The sequence below is a fragment of the Castor canadensis genome, chromosome 4 (genome assembly GCF_047511655.1).
Source record: "Castor canadensis chromosome 4, mCasCan1.hap1v2, whole genome shotgun sequence".
NCBI lineage: Eukaryota > Metazoa > Chordata > Mammalia > Rodentia > Castoridae > Castor > Castor canadensis.
The window spans coordinates 162087255-162109479 of NC_133389.1; the positions used below are offsets into that span (position 1 = coordinate 162087255).

At 35.3% G+C, this 22225-nt stretch overlaps 1 protein-coding gene across 1 annotated transcript in view; it reads left to right on the top strand.

Annotated features, from left to right (window-relative positions):
• Window positions 1–22225, top strand: part of Spag16 (sperm associated antigen 16) — a 985522-nt gene that overhangs the window by 165781 nt on the left and 797516 nt on the right. The gene's annotated exons all lie outside the window — the stretch shown is intronic.

The window sequence follows — 22225 nt, forward strand, 5'->3', positions numbered from 1 at the left end:
TGGTTTTTAACAATGTACTTTTTTCCCATAAATACATCCTTTCTATTTATTTTTTAAGACCATAATTTTGTGACTTGCAATCAAATTGGTTTAAAGATAAAATTAATTTCTTGGCACTTTTAAAAATACATGTTTTGTGCATGTGCATATCTATATTCATGGAAAACTCATAGTAGTATTTCTCATGTTGTTTATATTTTCTGAGAAAAATACTTCTACATAGAATTTGTGCATAAAAATCCTATAATTCTATGGCACATTAAAATTTTAGGGAATTTTAGTGAGATAGAGAACAAATTAAATAATTAAACCAAAATATAATACTAATTATTTATCAGTTTTAAAACTAAGATTGCTTTGTTTCTTTGTAGTAAGAAATGTATAATGGTTGGCTTTTATTATTAATCATGGATATGTCACTTTGGTTATAGTTTAGATGTGCGTATAATCCAAAGTTTATGTAATTGTTTTTAAAGAAATCTATGATATATACGTATATACAGCAGACATCTTTAAATTGTTCTTATTAAGGAGTACTAATGTCTTGGACCAACTCACATGTCTTACATACCTTTTACCTATAGTTATTTCTTTTTTTCTTTTTCATTTGTGATTCTTCCTGTGCTCTTGATCTTTTTAGGGTATGTGTAATCTATGTCCTAAAACCTATTTGCTTATTTCTTAAATAGGTGATAAGAATATTACTTACGATATTTAAGAGCATAACAGGCTGGGCATGGTGGCTCAAGTCTTCATCCTAACTACTTAGGAAGTGAAGATGGGGAGGATTGCGGCTCAAGGTCAGCCTGGGCAAAAAATTTGTGAGACCGCCTCCCCCATCTCAACGAATGACTGGTCTCAGTGTGGTATGCCTACCAACCCTTGCTATGTGGAAAGCATAAATAGGAGGATCTCAGTTAAGTCAACCCAGGCAGAAAGTGAGACCCTACGTCAACAATCACCAAAGAAAAAAGCTGACAGCATGCCCGAAGTGATAGAGCACCAGACTAACATGTGCAAGGCCCTGAATCCAACCCCCCCAAAAAGAGCATAACAAATACGATCTTAGTTGTCATGACCAAAATCAGCAGGTTAGTGAATTAAGAAGCTCTTTTAGCATGTAAGATAACCATAAATGGTTCATACATACCTTAAGGTTCCTCTTAGAAACCTGGAAATAGGTGTATGTGCATATATATTATAGTCTTTTAATGTATGATCATGACTCTTTAGTGTCTTTTAATTGGAATTCTACACCATATTTCCTGCATAAACAATGCCAATAATGTACCATCTACAATTTTAATTTGTGATTTCTTTAATTTAAAGTAAGAATTTCAGGCACCCTCACTTTTTTATAACTTTAATTTTCATTGATATCAATTTGATGTCTCATACACACATTTCATCACTTAATACTTAATTACATTGCAGTAGCAAACACAATTGACTTTTAAAGAGGTTTAAGAACAAACTGCTTGACTCTCTGTCATGGAGGATCTTGACTGGTGGCAGTAGCTGCTGATTTACATGTAGGAGAGTGCTAAGAAGTTGGGGTACAGCCAGCACAGCATGTGTGCACTGCAGAGAGATGGGAAAAGGTTGGGCAATCAGTGACAAGCGGAGGTTAAGGAAAAATGTAGAGAAGAGATAAACATTTAACTCTTAGTCAAAGGCAAAATCTAGATTCAGCTTAATTTATTTTCTGCCTGTGGAAAGACAGCTGCCCTGATAACTGTTACTGCAACTCAGGGAATCATTGCTCTGTCATAATCTTCACTAGTTAGCCTGTTAGGAAAGGAGGGTCTATCTAGCTTTATAGTTATGCAGTAGAAAAATGAACCCATAGTGGAAAAAAGCAATCTTTAATCTCTTAGGGTAATATGCCTTAAAGGAAGATTAAGTTGTGACTTTGGGATAACTCGTTTTCTCAGGCCTTTTTTTTTTTTCCTACCTACTTTATTTCTAATTTGTACCAGTTTTGCTTTCTTATACCACTGTTTCTTCTTTGCCACATGTTGGTGTCTCATCTATTTTATTCTATCACTTCTTTCTGTTTATTCTCATTCCATAATATCAGTTCTTAGCTAGCCATAACATAAAATTCAATTTAAAATATTTAGTGTTTCCCAAAATTCATACCCCTATTCTTAATTTGAATACCAAATTATGCACCCATATGTAATACCCATAGGCACACATAGTGCCTTTGTACTTAATAGTTCATTAATAAAATGCTTATTGATTCAATTATATGCTCCTTTAGGAAAGAAAAATAATGTCTTTAAGTGATGATGAATTTATTTTTGTTTCATTGTCAAGTACCATTAGTGTAAAGAAAGTGCTTCAGCTGTGATATATCATTTCCTTAACTTCAAAAATATAATAATACTAGTTGTAATGATATAATAGAAAAAATATTAATAATAATGTTGTATTAAGCACTGAAGTCAATATTCACCTGCTATCTCTGACTACCATATTTCAGTAAAGGAGTCATTATTCCCCCCTCTCTCTTTCTCACACACACACACACATTAGGATCAGACACCTTGAGAATCATAAGGAATTTGTATCAGAGCTGTTAACACAAAATCAGTGAGTAAACCACAGAGTATTCTAAAGAAGAATTCAAAGAAAACAATTGATTTTTATATTTGGCATACAATTTACCAGTAATGTCCAACTATAAAACCTATAATTTAGTTCAAAATATTTTTTTAATCTTCTTGACAAACATGACCTACTATTAACTGCTTTAAACTTAAATATTAAAATAATCAATGAGATTGTGCTTAAGTGCATAATTTGCTAATGATGTGTTTTTTTCCTAGAAAAACAGAATGTATTTTTTACTATGCTTTTCCAACAAGGTCATAATAAAATAAATGCACGTTAAAATCCAGATAATTTAAAAATTCTTAATGTCTTACTAATTTGCATTTTTATAGAGTACAATTTCATAGGTCAAAGAACAGGAAGGATTTTAAATTAGATTAGCTAAGAGAATTATTAAGCTCTGATTTAGGTAGATTTCTTCCTGCTACTTTTATAGGATGGTTCCCCTCAACCTGGAAGATATCCTTCAGTAACTCCCATTATTTAACAAAATTCCCTTCTTATCCAGACAACTCCCTACCAAACCTATGCTCTCTCACCATGCCCTGCTCCTTTTCTCTACAAAAGTTGGCAAAAGTGCTGACTTAACTCAGCCTCCACTCACTCATTCCATTCTCCCCAGCAATGGAGGCTCCTTCCTTCTCTCTCTTCTGAAACTACATTTTTCAAGAAGTAGTCATTAACTATTTCTTGTGTCCACCACCAGTGGCCACTTATCTATTCTCATTTTCATCCTCCCTCTGCTATGGCAAAGCAAATGACCACTTCTGTGTTTCCTCTACTGCCTCCCATTATTGGCATGTGCTGGACTTCCTGCTAACTCCACACTCATCCTTCTCAGCTTCTTCAGTGAGCTGAGCCCCTTGGGTCTAGACTGCAGCTCACTGCTTTACCTTTTCACTAACTACACTTTTCTCAGGTGGTACCTTTCATTCTCTGGCTTTAAATAGTCTCCATGTGACAGAACTCTACACATTTCCCATGAGCTTCAGTACCTAATAGATTTCTCCAAATTATCATGTCCAAAAAGAAACTGTGTTTCTTCAGAAAACCTGATCCCATAATCTTCTCCAATTTTGCAAAGTGCACCAGTAAAGAAGTTATTTGGTTCCTTATTCTTTCACCCTATCTTTTTTTTTTTTTTAGCATCTCTGGGGTTTGGACTCAGGTCTTCATGCTTGTTAGGCAGATATTCTACCACTTGAGCCACATGTCCGGCTTTCACTGCAATTTCTACCATTAAATCTCCCAGGAAGGGCTGGGGAGGTAGCTCGGTGTTAGAGTAGATCCTTCTTTCCTTGAGAATGCATTTCAATTTTTCCCACTTCTCTGTGTATTACTACAGTCATGACTGATTTCCTGCTTTAAATGCAAGAATGTCTTCCCCTTGTTTTAAAATAAAATCTACACTTCCTACTGTGGCCTACCAGGCTCTATAAGATGAGAAAATTGCCTCTCTTTGGCCACCAACTCCCCCACTCTCTCTCACCCCCAGTCACATCATTCTTCTCACTGTTATGCAAACATGCTGCACTTATTCCTGCTCCAACATCTTCACACTAGCTGTTCCTGTACTGGCAGAGTTACTTTGCCAATTTTTGTGTGTATGGCTCTCTCTTAGTAGCTTTATTTTTATTTTTTTTCAGTGCTAGGGATTAAACCCAGGATCTCGTGCATGCTAAGCAAGTTCTTCACCACTGGAGCCATGGCTGTTTGTTTTTATTTTGGTTTTGAGACAGGATCTCACCACTACTTTTGCCAGATCTGACCTGGAGTTCTTGATCATCCTGCCTCCTCCTCCTGAGTAGCTGGGATTAGAGTTATAGGCACATACCACCACACTGGCTCATTCTTATCTTTCTTGGCCCACATGCCACCACCTCCTTAGATAAGTAGTTCACCCAAAATGTAATTGATATTTTACTCCTCACTCCTCCAGTCACTTTCAGTACTTCGTTCTACTTTATTTCTTACATGGTGCTCAGTAGGCATGCAGAAGCATACATGTTAAAGCATTTTATGAAAAGAAAAGAACTTATGCTTATGAGCAGCAGAGCAGTATGGTAGATGCTTCCCAGTCCACTTTCCTCCTCTCTGAGTGCATTGGAAGACTCTGTCTTTTAGCTTTCTCCATGGAACTTGGCTACGAGATTAAAAAAAGAAAAATGATCCAAGGCAGAGTAAACCACAATTGGGCCTAACCCCTAGAACTTCCAGTGGGAGTCTCAGCTAGATTCAAACCACTTTGAAATGTCTGAGCCTCATGATAGAAGTAGCATGGATCTCAGAGTCATCTGAGGTTTGTAGAGTTCCCCAACCACTGTCAAGCTTCAATTTCCCAGACCAATGCACTATGTTTCTTTGTGTCTGTTTTGAAATTAGATGTGTTAGGATATGTAAACAATTTTAAAAGATATTGTAAAGATATTCATATTTGCTCACTCATTCAATGCAAATTTATTAAGGACTTACTCTAGGTGGTTAACTATAGAGAAATCTGTTTCAGGGAGATTACGTTTACTGGCAGAAAGAATTAATAAACAAATAATGAACTCATACATGATATCATATGTTGGATGACCATAAGTACTACATAGTGAAACATGAACAGAGGGAAATGGAGTGAAGAGTGGACTAAGGATTAAAGAGAAGGGCCAGGACTTTTCTTTAAAGGCAGCACATTAAAAAAACAAAGCAAAACAATATCAAAACATGAGGTATATAAGACTTGTAGCCAACTAGGAAGAAAATTAAGGTCACAGGGCACAGCACATGCAAAGCATGAGTGTTGGGAACATGTCTAGACTTTGCTGGGAGCACCAAGGGGTTCAGTACAATCAGTATGAGTTTAGAGAAGAGAAAGAGAAATGAAGTTAGGTGGTAGGTGCTTGGGATTCAAAAGAGTGTGAGTTAAGGCCTAACAGACCATAGTAAAGAACACTTTGAATTTTATTCTGATAGCTTTTAGAGGATTTGACACAAGATATACAATTTAATGTTTAAAAAGAAGATCTCTTGAAGTGCTATGTGGAAATCAGATTTCTATAGCAGTTAAGGGTAGAATGTGACACTAGTTAAGAACTATTTTATAATAATCCAAGAATTATCAAGATTTTCTAGACCAAGATGATAGTTGTATAGCTATCAAATTTGTTATTTTTCCCATAGGAGAGTCAATAAGATTTCCTGGTAGGCTAGATATGAGGTGAAAGAGAGAGAGAGAGAGAGAGAGAGAGAGAGACAGAGAAAGAAAGAGATTTGTTTTTAAATTATATGTTTTCATGGGATTACAAGTTCTGTTTCAAAATGTAAATTTTGAAGTTAATTATCAAGGTCTTTTTAAAAACTAATTGAGATTTAAAATATATATATATAATAAGCTTAATTATATTATAATTTTATGCTTACATCTCTACCCAAAAGCAACATATTGAGTAAAGTATACATTTAAATTTTAGTTATCAAAGGGAAAGAACTTACAGTTTATTGAAGCTTCAAGAAAATTCTCCTCAGGATAATAATAATGCAGACAAAATATTTATAGTCATTATTTATAACTAGCATACAGAATAATTTAAATCATTTTCTTTAGTATAAAGATATATTCTACTAGTTTTATAATTTATTATCAGAGTACTAAAGTATTCAGTTAGTTTTCATCAAATAATGATATAGCAATATTTATGCCATTAACTTTTAAGAAAGAAGATGTGCGTGAATTTACAGTAGATGTAAACATTCATTTTAATGAGTTATTTATTTTGGGAGGAATGTGTTCCGTGATAAACATCATCTAATTAGTAGATTCAATTTTCAATTTACTTCAGATTGCCTTTAGTGCCCTTGATGTATCTTTCTTTAACATTAGACTAAGTTTGTTCAGACACTTTAGGTTTGTGGGGCAGCTGTTATCTTCCAGAAGGTGTTACGATTTTTTTTTTCTTTTGGTCAACTTGCAGCTAAAATTATGGAAGGGCTTTTATGTTGGTCACAGATGATGTGTATAACATTTTCAATTCCAGTGTTTCACAAACTCAACCACAGACCGACAGTTGCCCTTCTGGGGCTATAACCATTTTTCATTCCCTTTTAATTATCTAGATCCATAGTAATAGCCAGTGTGACCTACAAGAAGGCATTGGTAGACATATTATAATTACATATAGCAATTATATGTAGTGCCAACAATGCATAAAAATTCATCTATTAACTATGACTAGCAAAAAATGAAGCTTTACTTGTCTCTCTTAGGATATAGTTTCAGGTTTTGAAAAATCAAAACTTTGAGTTTTTGCATAAAACTTTTTCTGGAGTATATTATCATGATAAGGTAGGTCTATTTCCATGGAATGGCAGTGCATTAATAATTCCAGTACATATAGTCTCACTCCATCTTCTTCTTTCATTGCATATGGTATTTCCCATTACCACCTGTGTAATAGAAAGGGAAATGGAAGTTCAAAGCAAAGGTTCATCTTTTTAATGCAGACTGTCAGGGAAGGTTGTTTAGGACAAGTACCAATAAAGCTCTGGTTCTCTCTGATACTTTGTTTAGAATTTCACACTGTACCATAGTCACATATATACACATAATTCTCTTAAATGGTCAGGATTGGTAAGATTGGGTGACTGGCATCAAATAGCACTGTTAATTCCATCAGTAGTTCCAGTAATTTCTGCTATTACTTGATGGGGTGCCTCACCTAAACTTGCTAAAACTTTGTCTTTCATCTGTTTTGTAATTAAAGCATATGAAATAGTATCACATAATTTTTTCTTGTGGTTCATAATTGTATGATAAGTGAGTTGTAAACATTAGTGTTGTACTTATAGGTCTAAATCTTAAACCAATTTTGGAAATTTTTTATATAGCCATGTCTAGAATGATATTGTCATGTTGGTTTTATATCATTCATCTTTTTTGTATTAATAGTGCTTTTATAATCTAATAGAAAGTAATAAAACTTTTATTAGACTTATACAATCAATGTACATAATAATATTTATGCTCTGAATTCAACTTTAATTTAAAACTACTGACACTATCCTAAGGCAATAACCATTAATTCAGAGTACCTCATAAAACAGGACATTTTAACTTGCATATTATGAGCACCTAAAGTTCAGCAGCACTTTTTCTACCATATCCTTTTTCTCTGCCTTCACTTTCTTTCTCCTATTTCAGTGTCATTATTTTCTATATAGTAACCCAAGATGCCCTGTGACTCTTTTAAGCATCCAACTTACCACTTATTTATCATATTTAATTGATCACTTTAAGCGTGGGTGTTCCATATCCAAAGTTCATTGTTCATTCACTCACTTCTGCCAGTTTATCCTCTGTCACTTAGACTCCCCTCAAGAGCTTCCTATTGGTCTGTCTGCCTTTAGTCTTTTTTCAGCTGTAACTTATCTTACTTACTCTGTTTGCAATAATCTTGCTAAAATGAAGATCTGATACTTTATTTTGCTTTAAAATCTTTGCTTATTTTCTAATCACTGAAGATACTTTTGGCTCTTCCCAGTTTAGCCCCAACCATCTTTCCAGTTCTATTGTGTCCTTTTCCTCTACTTCCTTCTGCTCTGGATTCTATGAAATCCTTGTACATGTTCATGAGTTGACTCATGTTTCTTTGACTGGAATGCATTTTATCTCCTTGTTCTACTTCTACATTTGCATGTGACATAAAGTGTGTCTCTGACCTTTAACCAAATCTTTCTGTTCCCTTGGAACTACTTACATAATATTGAGGAAGCATAGTATAGGGGCACCCTGAACAGATTCTGTTGAATCCCAATGACTTATTTATAGGTCTATGTCTTCTAACCCCCAAAGAAGAACTCTTGAGGGCACAAATCATGAAAATATTCTATTCACTATTAGTTTTATAGCCAATACTAAAAAAAATATATTATCCACTTACAACCTTTGCATCACACAATGTCATACTACCTTTAAATTAAATTGGGCTTAAATCTCCAAAGCTTTCTATGAATCCCTGCAGTCTAATTTTCCTACTAATACTTAGAGCCATCATTGGCATATTCTGTGAAAACAGAGTAGGTATAAATACTACTCTCAGGGTAGCTAGAGTTATTTAGCTCCTTCATGCACTCAAGGTCTAATTCTCTCACATTCATTAGGAAATATAAAAGAGGCCCTGTTAACATGACCTACCTTTTTTGCCTGATTTTCTAGTTTTTTTTTTTTTTTTTACTTTTGATTGTTGGTATTCTCCATACTCATAAGTACTTTCTTCTACTTTCAGACATTTGGTTTTAAGTATTCCTAAAACTCTGACTAGATTCCTGACTCTTATGCTGTTTTTTATTCCACTCACCCATTTGTCCTCTTTGACTTGATTCTGAATTTTGACAACCAAGTAACTGAGTAACTTGCTGACTTGAAACCTGTGTTTTGCTCTTCACCTCCCAGTTCTATTTTCTACCTGTCCAACCAGATAGTCTAAGCAATTGTGTTTCACATTATTCTCCATTTTAAAAGTCGGGATATACCTGAGAAAAGTGAAGAATGATTGTTTTGGGGGAAAGTCAGCAGCAAAAATAAATTTAGAATACATTGTCTCTTCTGAAATGAATCCATGGGTTTAGGACTTTTCAATAGATGCATATGTAAGAAGGAAAATCTGTCATTCCAGGTATCTTTGACATATAAATGTTATGTATATGGAACACAGGATGATAAGATGTAGTTTTTAAAAAGTTCCACTCTTTTCTAATCAGTCCACCAATGAGGAGGAGGGGCATTAATTTGTTCAAGGCAAGGGATAGGAAATATGATTAGGTTATATTGCTTAAACTTGGAGCTTTATGTGAGAGAATAATAAGTGGTCCTAAATTGAGATGTAATTTTCCTTCTTTCATATACTTCATTCAATAGTTTTATATTTACATTTCTGTAATGTGTTATAAAAACTTTCGGGTTGTTATGTTAAGGTGGGTTAGATAACAAAGATTTCTTAAGAAACCTAATAAAAACTTACCTTTGGTGGTAAGTATGTTATCACTTACCTCATTTCAGAAACAGTATGGAACATTTCTTCTCATACTGAGCAGAATTATCATGGCAACAACACCTCATCAGTAGGGTAAAACTAACCTGTCTCATGATATTCTAAACCCAGCTCACATTGGATTACTTCTTAAATGGTAATATTAACTGCCAGAGAAATCAAGATCTAGGAATAGAAAGAATCAACTTGCATTTGTTTTGTATTTATGCTTCAGGAAACCCAACAAACCAACACATCATTTGGTGAAAAAATACATCTATTTTTTAAAATTTCTAGCTTTTCTCCATAATATTTTCTTATGTACAAAATTGTCAGGAAATTTAAAAGATAATGCCAGTTATTCTATTCCAAGGATGCTAAATGTAGTACATCTTAAGTCCTGCTCTGAATATTAAAGTGGTTGAGAAAAGACTATCACAATTTCTTAGTGATAATTTTGAGAATTTTTTCTATGAAAAGCAAGCTAAAATACATTAAATCTAGTGTAATGCTTAGCATTCTTTTCCTTTTGTGCTAGGTAGAGAATATATATTTATTTGTAGTGTTTTTCTAGATACTGAAAGTAGATATTAGGGTACATACTGAATCTCAGTTATCCAGAGAAGTAATCTTATTGATTTCAATCTTTGCTATTTGTTTGCTATTTGTTTTCTTGTTATTTACCAATTTTTCTTTTTAAAAAAGAATTTCACAAGTGAGAAATCCTAAAAATTGTTAATTGACAGATTCAGGTACTAAATCCAATGAGGCCTAAGGCTATTAACCAACATGATTTAGGAATCATATTAATTATTTTGCCTATCTATTTCCAGCCTAATTTTTCATTGAAATAGTGGCTTTTACTCTGGATTAGTAAATAGTAGGTAGAACCTTTTACTGTTCATTTCAAAAGCTGTGCCTTTTATATGAGAAGCCACACTTAAGAATTTATTGTTTATTGATTTACCTTACCATAAAGTCATTTAGTCAAATGTAGAAACTTTGAATAGTAAGCTAAATAAAAATATGGTTTATGAACAGCTTATCAGTCTTTTTCAGCTAACATTTGTCCTTAAATATTGGATGATATTAGTTATCACAGTGAACATATATTGAGTTGAGCCAATCACAATGTTAAAGTCTTCTCACATATAGTTCCATTTAATTCGCATGAGAAATTCTTTAACTTTTACTATTATTTACCCATTTTACTGATGAGATTTTGGAATGCTTGGTGCCTTATTTTTATTGATTATTTTATTTACTTTATATGTCTTTCTAATTAATATGATGTTTCAAAAATTTTAAATGTAGGTATAACTTTAGGGAAACATTTTTAAGATTAAAAATGTTGTCAAACCATGGGCACACTGCATTCTAATTCATGATCTTGGGCTAGTTACTTAATCTACTTATCTCTATTTCTTTATGTTAGTACTGTGGTCTTGCACAAGTTATTTAACTTCTATTTTTTTACCTATAAAATCAGAATTATTATTATATATAACTCAAAGGGCTGTTATGATGTCTGATTGAATTGATATATTACCTAGCACATTGTAAATTATGTCTCTGTATAAACATACATGTCATATATATCATATATGTGAATATATGTGTATATTCAAGTTCATTACTAAACATTTATATATATAATTGTATATATATATTAATGTTTATAATAAATAATTTGAAGATCTAAGTAGAATGACTAAATTATATCACTTTGATGGGAAATTATTACAGGTTAAAAGTTATTTTTGATGAGTATTTTGTATTTCAAGAATTTTATGTTTAGATGTTTTCAGGGATTGCCTAGGTATTTAGTCACATGAAGCTTAAAACTTAAACACAATTTTTTGGATTGCTTCAATAACTTTTTTTGGTAGTACTAGGGTTTGAACTCAGAACTTCTGGCTTGCTAGGCAGGTGCTCTCTCACTTGAGCCACTCTTCAGCCTCTAGCCTTAATAAATTTAAATGAAGAAATTAAGAAATAGCATAATCTTACTCTAACCTAGAGGAATAAAAATTTTTATTTCTTACATTGTCAAAATTCACTTAAAGTATACATATAATTTACTAAAGTATAACAAAACAACCTGATTAGCTGAGAAAAAAAAAAAAGGAAAATAAATCAAAACTTATAATGACTTTATTGCTCGATGTATATCAAGTGATTACTGTCCACTTGCTGGAGAAACAGCATACTTTTGATGTTTTTAGCAGTCACCTAAATAAAAACAGTCTGCCACCTTAACATTCTTATCTTTAGATCTTGTGAAAGAAGACAGGTGGGAAATTCAGCTTTTGTCTCCCAATGATAATTTGATAAATCATCTGCTCACCTCAAAAGCAACTTGTCTGAGAACTGACAAACCTGGTTCCTATGTCCCATCCAACCTGTCTCATTTGAACCTGACTGTATCACTCTGTTCTGAAAGACCTTCAAAGAGTGCCTGATGTCTACAGAGGAAGTCTGAAGTGTTTAACAAGGCTCATGAGACCCTTTCTCATCCAGTTCTTGTTTATCCCTTCAACTCTATGTGTCTACTCTTTATACTCCAGATGTTTCAGCAACCAGACCGCTTCAAGTCCCAGTAGCTTAAACCAAAAACAATGACTCGCAATTGTGTGGATTCAGCTGTTGCTTCTGTTCCATTTGGATTGACTGAAGTCACTCACTCAAGGATGGTTACTTGTCCCCAATGCAATTTGTGGATGATTCAAATGATAATTTAGCCCTTATAAAGCATCTGCCTTTTAGTTCAAGAAAACTTACTGACCTGTGTGGTGTCTCAGTCTCCTCTTCTTCCCTCTCTCCATGTGATATCACATTCTCTAGGATTTTTCTTCTCTCCGTCTCTTCTCCTCCTTCTCTTTGTCCCCCTCTCTCTGTTTCTCTCTCTCTCTCTGGATTTCCTGGTAGTACTGTAGCCATAAAGAGCATATCACATACATGTATGAAAATAGCATCATGAAACCCACTAAAAACTGTAAAATAAAGTGGTTGGTGATTTGGGGGAGGATCAGAAAGAGTAATAGAGGGTGAATTTGATAAAAGTACATTCTATAAATGCATGGAAAGGTCATAATGAAACCCTTTCTACAATTAATATATGCTAATAAAAATAAAATAAAGTGCATCCCAAAGGGTGCTGGGCATTTTTATCATATCATATATTGCATTAGCACATTTCAGTATCTGAATATCTGAATCTCAAATTGTGTGTTAGCTTTTTTGGGAAAAAAGGTCAGGTCTTCTTACCACCATGTTTTACTGCATAGCTTAGTTGGTGACAACATAGTTGGCATTTAAAACAGAGTTGTTTGTTGAATGAATGAGACAAGTCTTAGGAAAAGGAGAATCTGAAAGTTTTCTAATCAAGTTATATGCATTAGAGAAGGGCTAAATGTGGAGAATTTTTAAAGGCTCTTCTGCATGTTATCCACTTTGTCAGCCATAGACTCTTTTTTTCCCTAATTGTAACCCATGCCTTCATGAAATTTTAATAGCTCAGATATACTATATATCTCTCTATGGTCCTTGGAGTTTTAGAAGGCCACAAATCATTGTAATAGCCAATATTTTTCACCTTTTCCCATGAACTAATTTTTGGCTCTTCACGGGGAGATATTCCCCTCACTGAAAAGTGCAGGAGTAAATCAATGGGTAAAGGTGTTTGTGTGTTGACTTCTTTAGAAAAGAGAGAGCAAGGGCTCTGCGCTTTGGCTACTGTCTCTTTGTCTCTCACCATCTTGCATTCACAATGCTTCCTTTCATATCTCTTTATTACAGTTATCAAAAATGTTGTGTTGTTATAAATTATCTTAAAATGTACTTAAAAGGTGCCACTTTAGGATATTTGAAATCTGGGTATGGTGGCATGGTGGCTCACCCTTGTAATCTCACTTTCTTGGGAAGCAGAGATTGGGAGGATCAGAGTTCTAGGCTAGCCACAGCAAAAAGTTTGTGAAACCCAATGTTAATCAGTAAGTCAGGCATGGTAGCTGTGTCTGTCATCCCAGTTATGTGGGGGGCCTTAAGTAGGAGGATTAAGTCCCAGGCTGGCCAACATAAAAACATGACACCTTACCTGAAAAATAACTGAAGTATAAAAGGCCTGGGGCTGTGCTGAAGTGGTAGAGTATCAGCCTAGCAAGTGCAAGGCCCTGAGTTCAAACCCAATTACTGCCATCCCCCTCCAAAAAAAGAAAGAAGAATATCTGGCAGTGAATTGAAGCAAACACTACCATTTTTCCACACCACCCTTCATCTCTTCACAGCTGATTCAATCCATTATGTCACCTAAATATTTTCAGAGATTGTCCTTTTTGTTACAAAATCTTCATCGAAAGGCTGATGAGTCCTCTGTGGAAGCCTTCAGGAGCAATACAGAGAAAGCTGGAGCAAAGGCTTCCATCTCATTTTGTTTGGAAGAAATTTTTCCTAAAGAAATTTTTTTTTACTACACTTAAGTCATTAAATAAGAAAAATTTTGAGATAAGGAATAAAGGGAAATTAAAAGGTAGTGAAACAGTAAAATACAGACACTAAAGATTTTTAAATTAAATAAATGTAATTGGAATATAAAATATTTCAATTCCAATGAAGGAAAAAGCTCAGGTAATAAACATGGGAGGTGTGGGGAGTGGATTATGAGAAGCCTATGAGAACTTGACATAAGCACAGTTGTGCTCAGTGATCTACAGGCTGAGTTTGGCATGGCCCAAGCCACAGAAGGGGGTGAAGGAAAGTGCAGCACAACTGCTTTTCCTAAGCTGTTTATGTTCAGAAAGAGAGCAGGTTTCTCTTGTTAGGATGTCATACTCCTCCTTGAGAGCTGTTGCTCCACCTCCTTGTTTACCACTGGATATAAAAGACTCCCTGAAGGAGGACGGGAATTTGGGTGGATGGGATTGGACTGGAGGATGGTTGGATAGGTGGGCTGCTTGAAAGAATGACTCTGCTGCTGGCTGTTTGTGTGTCTGTGAGTCTGAGGACGGAGACTTTAAGAGAGATTAAAGAAAGCATGGGACAGAGTGAGGCTAAGGAAAGAGACTTTAAAGAATAGAAAAGAAGAAGAAAGACTTCAGAAGTAAGATTTTAAAGAAAGAGAAAAGAAGTGAAGTAAAAGAAGAGAATAATAGAGAAAAAGAAGCAACAAGGCTATTGTGTGTCTCCATCTGAGTGCCCAGCATACCTGGCCCCAGCTTTGTCTTCTAACTTTTTTCCTTTCTGCACCTCCAGTTGCCCCCAATTAGGTCAGTAGCACAGAAGCTCGTGGAAAAGCTCACGTGAGAGAGGTATTAAAGCAAAAGAAATCAGGTTAAAAACCTGAAAGTAGGCCAAACATGGTGGTGTACACCTGTAATCCCAGCTATTTGAATGGCATAGGTAGAGATCTCAGCCCACAAGTGAGACTCTATCGGGAAAGGACTAAAACATAAGGTGTGGGGCTTGCACAGGTGGTAGAGCACTTGCCTTGCAAGCACAAGGCTAGAAGTCATCACCCAAGAAAGATATACTGGAAAGTTAAAAAATAATAATTCTCAGTGTAAAAATGGAGACAATTAGGATTGTTTTCTTTATATGGATAATGAACAAAATTATGTTAGGAAAAGATAGAGAAGAACAGTTACAGATACAGAAGCTAAAGATAAATGATATAGTGAACTAATTTAAGTTTTTAAAAAGAACAATTTAAACAACTGGAAAAATTAAAGTAATTGGAATTAGTAAAATAATGGCAAGCTTTGGGTTATAAAATTGTTCATTTTAGTACTTTGAAGAAAAATGGCAAAATGGGGAGTGTGTAAAAACTCCAAGCTAGAGATTCAGGAGGTTGAATTCTGTCTAACTGTCCCTTTGGTGATGTCTAAGATGCATATGTATATTACAGGAACCTGTGTTCCTCTCAAGTAACCAAATGTGCCTGTATGGGCAAAAAAATTCAGACAATTTAGAATTGTCTATAGCAATGTGTTCTCTTCGTCATAGTCATTTCTCCTCAGACTTGCTTCACAGCATGGATAAACATTCATTTCTGTTCAAGGAAGAACATTTAAGCACTGATGCATCTTCAAAATATCATTTGTATTATTGACATTTCAGTATTCATTACCATTTAAAGCAGCAAATGTTTTGTATAAACATAAGTAGGTCTTTCTACTTGGCAACTGTGACCTTTAATTTCACCTGCATTGTACAGATTATATGTAACGAAGATTTAAAGACTGTTGTAGAAATGGATAAGGGTATCAATTTTAAACGTATAACCAGTAGTTACTATTGAAATGGGATTTAAGTGTGAACAACATAGTTTCCTCACATAGAGGTTTTTAAGATTTATTTATTTTTTGTTTTTTAAAATTATTTGGAGATATTGAATAAAATTCAACAATATAGAGGCTGGGGGTGTGGCTCAAGCAGTAAAGTGCCTATCTAGCAAGCATGAGCCCCTATGCTCAAACCCCAATACCACCACCACAAAAAAAATTATACAACGCAGTTGGACCTCTGTATCTGTAGATTTTACATCTGAAGAACTAACCACAGAGATGCAGTGAGATCTGCCGTGGTCATGTCTGTATTGCACATGTACAGATCTTTTTTTTTTCTTGCTATTATTGCCTAAAATATATAGTATTATAACTGTTGACATAGCATTTATATTGTATTGGATACTATAAGTAATCTCAACATGATTTAAAGTAATCAAGTGGATATGCATAGGTTATATGCAAATACTAAGCCATTTTGCATAAGGGATTTGAGCATCCATGGATTATGGTATTTGTGGATGTCTTGGGAACCCATCGCCTGAAGATACTGAGGAACTGTGCTGTGTCCTTACATGTAGCATTACTCTGCAAGACCTACTCTATGTTAACTATTCTGTCCTTGCTCATGTCTCTGATTAATATTAATATATCAATATAATAATTCATTTAATCTTATATCATTTTATAAAAAGTCACTATTCTGCATGGATCCTTGTGCTTCATTTGAACTTTTAGAATTTATTATTTTTTGCATTTTTCTTGTCTCTATTAGGTATTTATGAATACAGTATTTCTTGGGTAAAATTAGTTTAAATTTCAATCCATTTCTATGAATTTTCCTTTACTATTTATTCTTAATTTAAAGAAACTAGGCAGTTCTTATAATAATAAACTTTTATGTTTTTATATATCACATGGCATTTTATATGGAAACACCTTAACTATTTTTTAGCCATTGACTTATAGGGAGCTTACTTTCTTCTTCTACCTGTTTGAAGTAAGTACTGTAAATACCTGTTAGAATAAATACTGGAACACTCAATTATAAAAATATGTATATTAGTAGGCATGGTATACACCAGTAATCCCAGCTATTTGTGAGGCAGCGGCAAGAGGATTGTGAATTTGAAGCCAACCCAGGCAAAAGTAGTAAGACCCCACCTCAAAAACAAAACAAAAAATCCCCCCATAAAAGAGAAGGGCTGGGATTTGGTTCAAGTGGTAGAGCACTTGCATAGGATGTGTAAGACCCTGGGTTCAGTCCCCAGTATTGCAAGGAAAAAAAAGTCATATCATATAAATTTTTATAAATTCAGGTTATAGTATAATGAATACAAATTATTTCTCTTAATAGATTTATCCAAAGTGTATGAAAATATATTTTCATGCTCTTAAAGTATAAATGCACTATTGTCTTCCTAATTTTCCTCTAGTCCTTTTTCACTTACAGACCCATTGACCTCCCTGAAAGGTCGCTCAAATTCATGGTGACTATAAAGCCTTCTTCATCTTACCTCAGCTCAACCACCCTCACCTCAGCTCTTCACTCACTGGGGCATATTAAATAAATTTTCCTACTGATAATTTTGGAGACTGTTTATCATCTGAGGCAGGCTGTGATCCATTTACTGTAAGATTAAATTGTGACACTGTATGCAGAGACTGATGCAACAAAATTTGAATAAAAGATTAAAAGAAAATATTGGATTACTTAGTTGAAAAGATCTGAAAGAGGAGTAGCATTAGGTTAAATTTGATTCGCTGCTTCGAAGATTCCACCAAGAATGCAATTTCACTGTTTTCTGTTCTTTTTGTATCAACACTGTCTTCAGGCTCCCACATCTCTTTCATGGTGGTAAAATGACTGAAACGGTTCTAGAGCTTATTGTCTTTCATGTCATCCAGGGAAAGAGAGAAGGTCTCTTTCCATAGTTCTCAAAGAAAAATATAGGAAGCTATATTCCTGCAAGTTTAGGCAGCCCCCTCCTTGATTCACAGACTGACCAGATTATGTGGCATCCCAGTGTTGAAAACTGCCCAGAAGGACTGACTGCTATATTAACAGAAAGCTATCAAGACCTACCCTAGAGATGGGGATAGTATGCATGGCTGACAGTAGAAGGTGGTGCTAGATGGGGAAGAGTCCTTAAAAAACAAACAAAAAACCCTGTGTGTTGTTACCACAAAGAAAGGGAAATACTAAACCGGTTCATTTGATGTTCAAGTTTTCTCAACTGTGACACCTGATAATCAGACAGTGTTAACCAATCTGCTCTCCTTCAAGTTGTAGTGTATCTCATGTGTGCCATGGGATACACTAAGGTCTTATTCTCGTCATATTTACATTGCATAGCAGAAGGAAAATTATGACTGGCATTAGACATTCAGTCATGTATTTGTGAACATTCACAAATGTACTAGGAAAATTTTTCTGTGTTCTAGACAGACCAAGCAAAAGAAATTATTTAAGGATCAGATGAGTGGGTCTACATAATAGTGCATGACATGATTCTTGGAGCATGGTGTGTGCTCAGATAATGTTAGATTTTTATTTTTGCCTATTTAGAATATACAGTACTTCTAAGCAATACAGTGATCTGTGACAAGGCATTTATTGCCTATGAATATATCTTTAAGACATTTTTTTATGTACTAACCTGAACTGAAGTGTTACTACACCTGTGGAAACTCACCTTTGATTTGGGGAGTTTTTGACTGGAGATTGGGTTAATTTGTGGAAAGAATGACTTGCTTTCACCCACTGAATCTTTGTTGTTATCTGTTTTCTATCTTCTCGGGCTCTTACCTGTGTGATTCTAGAAGGCAGGTCTGTTTTCAGCTCTGACCATTCTCTATCCCTTCATTTTCATCTAAGTAAATAGCTGTGAATCAATAGTGCATTGTAAAGGGTGGCAATTTTAGACGGAAAAGTAGATTACTCATTTGGCTGGACAGATCTTCAGGTAAATTATTTATACTTTAAGCTTACAAAATGGAAACAGTGTCCATCGCATTGCGTGCTTTGCTTTGGTAGTTTAAATGATAACTAAGACTAAAAACTAGAAATCCTACAACCTTTGGCTGACTGAGGCTGATACTTTCCAAAATATTTTCAGATAGACTGAAAGAATTTATGATATCACAAGAATGTTTAATAAATATCTTTCAGAGTTTCATTGTGACTTGTCAAATCATTGCCTGATTTAGTGCATGATCAGTGCATCATTTAGTGAATGATTAGAACAAATTGAGGCTAAAAAGAGAAAGGAAAAGAAATGAGTAACTTTATGTAACCATCCATCCATCCATCCATCCATCATCATCTACGTCATCTATAAGGATGGCTCTCTTGAAGCTAGAACATACGATTTCCATTTATATGCCATTTTTATTATAACCTAAAGTAAAAAATTGCTAATTTGTGTTTTATTTAATTTCATGTATTTTGAACAATAAACAAAAACCAGGGTGCTTTTACAAATTTAAAAATTAGTATACTGGATAATGGTAAGATGGTGGAGGAATAGATGCTTCCTGCATCAGGGCACGTGAATAAGAGGTTGGATAACAAAGAAGAGATACATACAGAAGAGACAAAGACAGGAAAGTATGGGAGAAATACAAAAGAGTAAATGGGTATCTGAGAAATATGCCCAAGTGCCCTCCCTCCTGTCTGTGCTCCCCTGCAGGGAGGGGAGAATACTGAAGGTAAGCCAAGCAAGGCTGCACCAGAACAGCAAAACTAGCTCTGGAACAATATTTATGCCACCCACAAATCTTAACCCCAGTACAGGGATATCACGAGACAGTAATTTCTCCCAAGTGAGCCCCACATTTTTTGAGAGAGCCACTGGACCCTGTGTCTTGCTTCCCAAGACACCTGACTTGAACTTTCAGTGAGCTGAGAAGTTGAAATGTAGGAAACTGGTGTTTTGCCTAACTGATGAGGGGATTCACCAAAGCAAAACAGTGAGCCTTTCCTGGCAGAGAGCTCAGATATCTGAAGCTCCTTGAAGGCAGACCAGTTGGGAGACTGAGCATTGAAGTGATAATGGAAAAATCACAGACTATAAATTTTTGGGTCTCCCAGCCACAATGTCTGTATAGAAAACTTCCACCAAGAGCACACCTGGAAGGAAACACCCAGTGGTCTGCAACCCTATTCACACTTGCTACCATTGAATAAGGTCAATTTAAACCACCCCCCCCACCTCCACACTGACTGAGAACTCCAGTTAGAGCAGTTGCTTAATAGTAAACAACAAGCAATAAGCCTCTGAGAAAAGCTGGGACTTAAAGAGCCACACCCTGGGACACTCCAGGTCTCCAAACCTGCATGGAAATCAACCACCAGAGGCTGACATAGAGAGGGGGAGCTTATGATTGGATCCAAGTCAGAAAGGCAGTGGTGTACCTGCCCTCTCAAGCCACTGGCCCTCACCTCACAGGAGTGGCCCACCAGCTCTAAGTTCTTCACATTTCAACAGGAAGTCTCGATCCCCCATTTATGGAGGCCACCTGGATCCAAAACAACTCAGTGGACTAAGCTCATAAAACAATAGAGACTGTCACGGCTGCCCCTCCCTGAGGCCCAGCCCCTTTCTGAAGCTATTTGCACTAACAACCAGGGCAAGAAGGACGTGCTTCTCATGGGACAAGAAATAAAGTTTTGTTTTTACTGTTGTTTTGTGTTTGTGTCCTTATTTTTTGTAAAGTCAGTTTGTTCTGTTTACTTGTTGTTGCTATTGTTGATCTTATCTTACTTTTGTTTTGGTTCTTTACTTAATTCCTCTCAGCTAATTTGTCCTTATTGGTCTGTTTCTCTCCTCTTTTTCCATTCTCTACTTCTCAGTTACCTTGAGCTCTCTCTCAGACTACTGTCACCTATACCTCCCTCCCCATCTTCTCATCCTCTCCCTTCCCATCTTCTCATCCTCTCCCTCCCCATCTTCTCATCCTCTCCCTCCCCATCTTCTCATCCTCTCCCTTCCCTTCCCCACTACTAACTCTTCCCCAACCCTTCAACCAATGTTAAGCTCCCAGATCATCCTCCTAAAAGTAAATATACAACCTTACTGGAGAGACAAATCAAACATCAATTTTTCTTTACTCACTCAAATACTTGATTTATTGCTGAGTTGTTTCCCTCACTTCTGCAGTAGGTTCTACATGCATCCAAGGAAGTAAAAGGAATATCAGACCAAAAGATGTGCAAAACAGTATAGAAATTTAAATATGAAAAACCAAGGCACTGTTTCACCTCCAGACTCCCACCACAACTCAACATCTGAATCCAAAGACAATGAATTGGCTGAAAAATAGGAGAGAGAATTCAGAAACTTACTATTGGAAATGATCGAAACTCAGCAAGGAAATGGAAACTATGAAAAAAATAAGTTGAAACATTAGAAATAAAAACCTCAATAAATAATATACAAACCACAATGGGTAGTATTATCAGCAGACAAGATCAAACAAAAGAAAGAATATCAGAGCTGGAGGACAAGATTGAGGTGCTATTGCAAGCAAATGATCACAAAGAAAAAAATTAATACACATGAATATAACATACAAGAATTTTGGGATATTATCAAAAAACCAAACCTAAGAATTCATGGGGTGGAAGAAGGAGCTGAAATACAAACCAAAGGCATAGAAAATCTATTCAATGAAATCATAGCAGAAAATTTCCCAAATCTATGTAATAATATAGGCACCCAGGTACAGGAAGCACTTCAAACTCCTAATAGACATGATCAAAAGAGAACAACCCCATGATACATCACAATTAAAATGCTACATCTAGAAAACAAAGAAAGGATACTGAAAGCTTCAAGAGAATAATGCCGGCTCACCTACAAAGGTAAACACATAAGAATCACCTCAGGCTGGCCACACACCTGTAATCTTAGCTACTTGGGAAGCAGAGATCAGGAGGATCACAGCTTGAACCTAACCCTGACAAATTAGTTCATGAGACCCTATCTAGAAAAAGCCCTTCACAAAAAAGAGCTGGTAGAGTGGCTCAAGTTGTAGGCTCTGAGTTCAAGCCCCAGTACTGCAAAAAAAAAAAAAAAATCACCTCAGATCTCTCAGCACAAACTCCAAAAGCCAAGAAAGTACAGAGTAATATAATTCAGTCTCTAAGGGAGAATAACTACCAACCAAGAATACTTTATTCAGTAAAGCTGTCCTTCAACCTCGAGGGATAAATGAAGACTTTCCAAGATAAGGACAAGCTAAAGCAGGTCATGTCCACCAAGCCTGGATTAAACAGAATTCTCAAAAGAATTATACACATGGAACAGA